Source organism: Bos grunniens, chromosome 9, assembly GCF_055505025.1.
Source record: "Bos grunniens cultivar Pamir isolate PY7600 chromosome 9, Bosgru_T2T1.0, whole genome shotgun sequence".
NCBI lineage: Eukaryota > Metazoa > Chordata > Mammalia > Artiodactyla > Bovidae > Bos > Bos grunniens.
The window spans coordinates 92,028,442-92,034,441 of record NC_141173.1 but is presented as its reverse complement, the minus strand read 5'-3'; positions in this window follow the sequence as shown (position 1 = coordinate 92,034,441).

The following is a 6,000-nucleotide window of genomic DNA, read 5'->3' as shown; positions in this document are numbered from 1 at the left end:
TGGGTAATGACGGTATTAGTTTCGGATAAGATAAATTTCAAGGCAAAAGCATTGGGTAAGACAGAATGTCATTTTAGATGAAAGATACAGTCTACAAGGAAGACATAATACTCAAAAACCTATGCTATCCCAAGTACATGAACCTGAAACATATTATACAACATCTACTGGATATATAAGAAGAAATTGACAAATACCCAATGTCATCAAAGTTAACAAATGTCCCTCAGTCTTTGACAGATCAAGCAGACAAAGTAAATAAAGGTTTAAAAAGCATGACATAATTTGAAAGTAGAAATAATAGATGTAAATTATTTACAGTACAAAGAACTGACCTTTTAAAAAGCATTCATGGGACATATATGATAATTAATCATAAACTCAGATAATACAAATCTATTTTACATAGCATAAATTGTACATCTTACAATCTAGTTATTATTTTGTGGTAGATCTAGAGATAAATAGCAAAACAATGATTAAAAAATGATCAGTGCTCCAAACTTAAAAAAGCAAACCAAGACATCCCCACTAATGACTTTCGGGTTTAATATTGATACTATTTTTAGCTCATTCTTTTGTTTTCAAGGATCAGAGATTCTTGTAATTTATCTCAGGAATAGGGGAACAGATTGCTACGCTACGGGAACTAGAATAGGAGGAAAAATGCCTTTGGAACCCAGCTCCCTGCTTCTCTCTGTTAGGGGGGCATCTTTTTGTCCCCCTCTTCTTTCCTCCTGCCCTGAACCCCAATCCCTGTTGCAGGTACAGAAAAGAAAAATTAGGTTAAAGTCATGTGTTGCATTTCTTTTCTCAAACAAATGCATAAATCTGCTTTCACATTTTTGTGTGTGACTTGGTTAAGGAGAGTCAGCATCCTTGTGTCCAGGAAAATCCCAAGGCAAGCACAAAGTGGAGTTTCTTTGTCATAAGGATGGGCCTGATCCTGGACGTTGGTGAATTTACAATGTTACAGGCATGAAATTAAAAGACACTTGCCTCTTGGAAGGAAAGCTACAACAAACCTAGACAGCATATTAAAAAGCAGAGATATCACTCGGCCAACAAAGGTCCATATAGTCAAAGCTATGGTTTTTCCAGTAGTCATGTATGGATGTGAGAGTTGGATCATAAAAAAGGCTGAACCCCAAAGCACTGACACTTTTCATCTATGGTGCTGGAGAAGACTCTTGAGAGTCCTTTGGACTGCAAGGAAATCCAACCAGTCAATCCTAAAGGAAATCAACCCTGAATATTCATCAGAAGGACTGTTGCTGAAGCTAAACCTGCAATATTTTGACCACTTGATTCAAAGAGCTGACTCACTGGAAAAGGTCCCGATTATGGGAAAGATTGAGGGCAGGAGAAGGGGGCGACAGAGGATGAGCTGGTTGGATGGCATCACTGACTCGCTGGACATGAATTTGAGCAAACTCTGGGAGATGGTGAAGCAAACTCTGGGAGAGGAGCCTGACATGCTGAAGTCCATGAGATCACAAAGAGTCGGACATGACTGGGCAGCTGAACAATAATAGCAGGAGCCAGCCCTCCAAGCAGTGACTGGCTTTTCATGGCTGCACCAAGGGAAACAGACACATCATGTTATTCTAACTTCTGTGACAGCGAAGTTAGAACATTATAGATGGTTAAATTGTCAAAATAATTCTTGAAGACACAAACAAGTTACCTTGAAAATAACCTTCTAGTTTGTCATATTCCCTTTAATATCAAGAAAAAATGAGGCATTACTGTGTTTTGCAAGGTTGAATGTGGAAAACAGAAGGAAAAAACTGATTTCTATGGTGACACTCAAAAGAATTTTTACATCTTTTTTCCTACTGTGATATAAAAACCCCACAAATTGCTATTCTAAGTCTCAGCTCATGACCGGTGAAGGTCTGAGACATATTTCACCACCTTCCTTATGCTTCAAAGGCTTAATAGGAAGATTGAGAGGCTGCTGTGTCTGGCTCGCTGATTCAATGACAGCATTTGCCACATGGTGGCAGTGATCAGACCTGCCTGAGGAGTCGATCACAGACTCCTGTGATTCATCTGGATCGTGGAAATCTGATGGTATAAATATGCAGTATCCACTCATGTGAATTACATACAAACTAATAGACCAGTGACAGGCTTCCTTATAGAATGAAACATGTGAAATCCACCCTGTATGCGAGACAGCAAAAAAGACACAGATGTATAGAACAGTCTTTTGGACTGTGGGAGAGGGAGAGGGTGGGATGATTTGGGAAAATGGCATTGAAACATGTATAATATCATATAAGAAACGAATCACCAGTCCAGGTTCGATGCAGGACACAGGTTGCTTGGGGCTGGTGCACTGGGATGACCCAGAGGGATGGTATGGGGAGGGAGGTGGGAGGGGGGTTCAGGATTGGGAACACGTGTACACCCGTGGCGGATTCATGTTAATGTATGGCAAAACCAATACAATATTGTAAAGTAATTAGCCTCCAATTAAAATAAATAAATTAAAAAAAAACAAAAACTGCACTCTGATCGAACACACACACACACACACACACACACACACACAAAATCAAAATAATAAAGAAGTGGCAGATTCCAGATGATAGGATCTGGTTTTCAAAGAATTTTTTTTTTTTTCGAATCAGTATCTATTATCACCAGTTAGTTATATTCAACAACTATTTCAGCAAATATTTCTTTGGTGTTATATGCAACTCCTGGGGAGGGACAGATGTGTGTCTTTAAGGGGTTACTTGAATCAGGGAGGATGACTTGGCGAAACCCATTAGAGGTGAGGGGATTGGTCGGAAAGGTATCACAGGTCTGCCGAGGATGAGAGCTGCACGTGGAATGAGGTGGTTGGCAGAGCTGGAAGGAGATTAAAATAATAAAATTTGGTGATTTACTCCTGAGGATAGATAGGGATCTGGAAAACAAAAATCTAGTGTCTCTCTTGCTTTGGCTTGCTGTTGTTTAGTTGCTAGGTGTATCCAACTCTTTGCGACCCCATGGACTGTAGCCCGCCAGCCTCCTCTGTCCATGGATTTCCCAGCTGGAAAATACTGGAGTCAGTTGCCATTTCCTTCCTGACTCAGGAATTGAAACCGTGGATTCTTTACTGTCTGAGTTGCCCAGTAATGTCCATATTCTAATCCTTATGTGTGCCAAGTTGCTTCAGTCATGTCCAACTCTTTGAGACACTATGAACTGTAGCCTGCCAGGCTTCTCTAGAGGTTCATGGGATTCTCCAGGCAAGAATACTGGAGTGAGTTGCCATTCCCTGCTCCAGGAAGGAGATCTCCCCGACCCAGGGATCAGTGCACATATCATTTTATGTCTCCTGCATTAGCAGGCGGGTTCTTTACTACTAGCATACCTGGGAAGTAGTCTATGAATATATTATTTCACCTGGCAAAGGGACATTGCAAACATGATTAAGTTAAGGATCTTGAGATGGCGAGATTATTTTGGATTATCCTAGTGGGCCCGGTGCAGTCACAGGATCCTTACAAAAGGGAGGTCGGAAGGTCAGAGCAAGAGGTGATTTGACAACAGAAGCGGAGGTTGGAGTGATATGGGGACAGTGGGCCGAAAGTGAAGGCAGCCTTTAGAGGTGGAAAAAGCAAAGAAGTGGCTCTCCTTAGAGCCTCCAGAAGGAGTCCAGCCCTGACAGACCGTCTGGAACTTCTGTCCCTCACAGCTGTAGGACAGTAATAGGGCTGTGATGCTTTAAGTCTCTGAGTTTCCGGTGATTGGTTACAAAAGCAATGGGAGGGACTTCCCTGGTGGTCCAGTGGTTGAACTTTGCTTTCTAATGCAGGGGGTGTGAGGTCAATCCCTGGGTAGGGAAGTAAGATCCCACATGTCTCGGGGCCAAAAGACCAGAACATAAAGCAGAAGTAGTGTTGTAATAAATTCAATAAAGACTTTAAAATGGGCTTCCCAGGTGGTGTTAGTGGTAAAGAATCCTCCGGCCAGTGCAGGAGATGCAAGAGACACGGGTTTAATCCCTGAGTCTGGAAGATCCCCTGGAGTAGGAAATGGCAAGCCACTCCAGTATTCTTACCTGGAAAATTCCATGGGCAGAGGAGCCTGGTGGACTACAGTCCATGGGGCTGCAACGTGCCTCAAGGTCAAAAAAACAAAACATAAAACAGAAGCAATAGTGTAATAAATTCAATGAAGACTTTAAAAATGGAACACATGAAAAAATTCAAAAAAAGAGCAATGGAAAACTGACGCGTCCACTTACATTGTTTCTTTCCTTCGTCCCTCTTTTCCTTCATTTTTTCAACAAATATTTATGGAGTGTCTGCTACGTGCTGAGCATTGTGAGATATATCAGTGAAGAAGAGACTGGCCTTGGCTTCTAGAAATTTATAGTGTAGAGTGAATTATTATCATAGAAGTACTTCAATTTACTGTATCATGAATTTTTGGACTTGTAGGTTTTGAAGAAACTATCAGTAAGTCCTATGTCTAGACAAAACTTTGTTCTTCAACACTTCTGTCTTCATTCTATACTGTCTCTAGTTGCTACTAACATCTTGAAAATTCAACAATGTATACTAGAAAACTTGCCACAGATATATGTTTAAAAATATTTCCAGCACCTACCCCATTGCTTGTATGTCAAATTTTTTGATCATCTATTTTGTGAGAGTCTCTTACCCTGCCTCCACCACTGTCCATCCTTGCAGGCTCCAGACTGTCTGCTGATGGATGGCACTCATACATGGCATGGAAAATCCAGTGGCGCTGAGCCTCTGAGCCACAATCATGGCTGGAAATGTAGGAGATGGGCAAAGAGTACTCAGAAGTGTTAGAAGGAGTCCTTCGGGAGAAGCATTTGTGGCTGAGAGATGCGACCCTCACTTGTCAAAGGCCTGCTTCGCCAACCAGCTACTGTGTGCCTTGGGCGGGCCCTGGCCTCACCTACAGAATATTGGTTTTGTCCTGTCCTCAAAACTGAGTAAGATAAGTATGGCTGAGATGTTGTGTCTCACCTAGGCATGGTCTTCTTCTTATTGATTACTGCTTGATTCAAAGATGGTTTATAAGGTTCTCAACCAATAGCATTGCAGACTCCATGGGATTTGTCAGCAGCTTGCTAAAAGGCTAAAATTGCCCCATTTACCAATTCATTCACCGAAACAGGGAATGGTTATTTTAAACTTTTAATTCACAAGCATAGGGGTTTCTGAAAGCTGATAAAACAACCCATTAGGTGAAACTGATATGGGGATCTTTGCTGGCTAAGAGGAAGACTCCAAAGGAATCAGGTTGGAGCTACTGATTTTCCTATTAAGCAAGTGACTGAGGATTGGGAGAGAAAGAGAGAGAGAGGCCAAGCACCGAGCTTTTACATATAAATAATTCAACCAATATTACTTGATCATTAGATACGCATTGTATATTGGGGTTTATAGTTAAAAAAAATCCATGCCTTTCAAAATCTTCCTTATTTTAACAAGGAGAAGATTTCTGCAGAGAAAAATAATAGAATATTAAGAAATTACATTATATTCAGGATGGTTTTTATTCAGGGAGGCTGGGATCCTTCTATACAACTTACCCCACACCCCTTGGCTTGGTAGGTGAGCTGTGCCCAGTTCCAGCTGTTCTTCTGCTTTTATTTGTTACTTTTCTTTCTCATCAGCTTCAATTATCAACTGTGCCACTGATTCTCCTCCTTACCCAGCTCAATGCTTTCCTTTTCTTGATAAAAATATGTAGAAATGTCCTCTTTACTAGCTTGGAATGAGATTCATAAATGATATAGCATACTTATAAGCTTAAAAAAAAATCCTGTGTGTGTGTTAGTCGCTCAATTGTGTTCGACTCTTTGAGACCCCATGGACTATAGCCCACCAGGCTCCTCTGTCCATGGGATTCTCCAGGCAAGAATACTGGAGTGGGTTGCCATTCCCTTCTCCAGGGGATCTTCCAGACCCAGGGATCAAACCCAGGTCACCTGCATTGTAGGCAGATTCTTCACCATCTGAG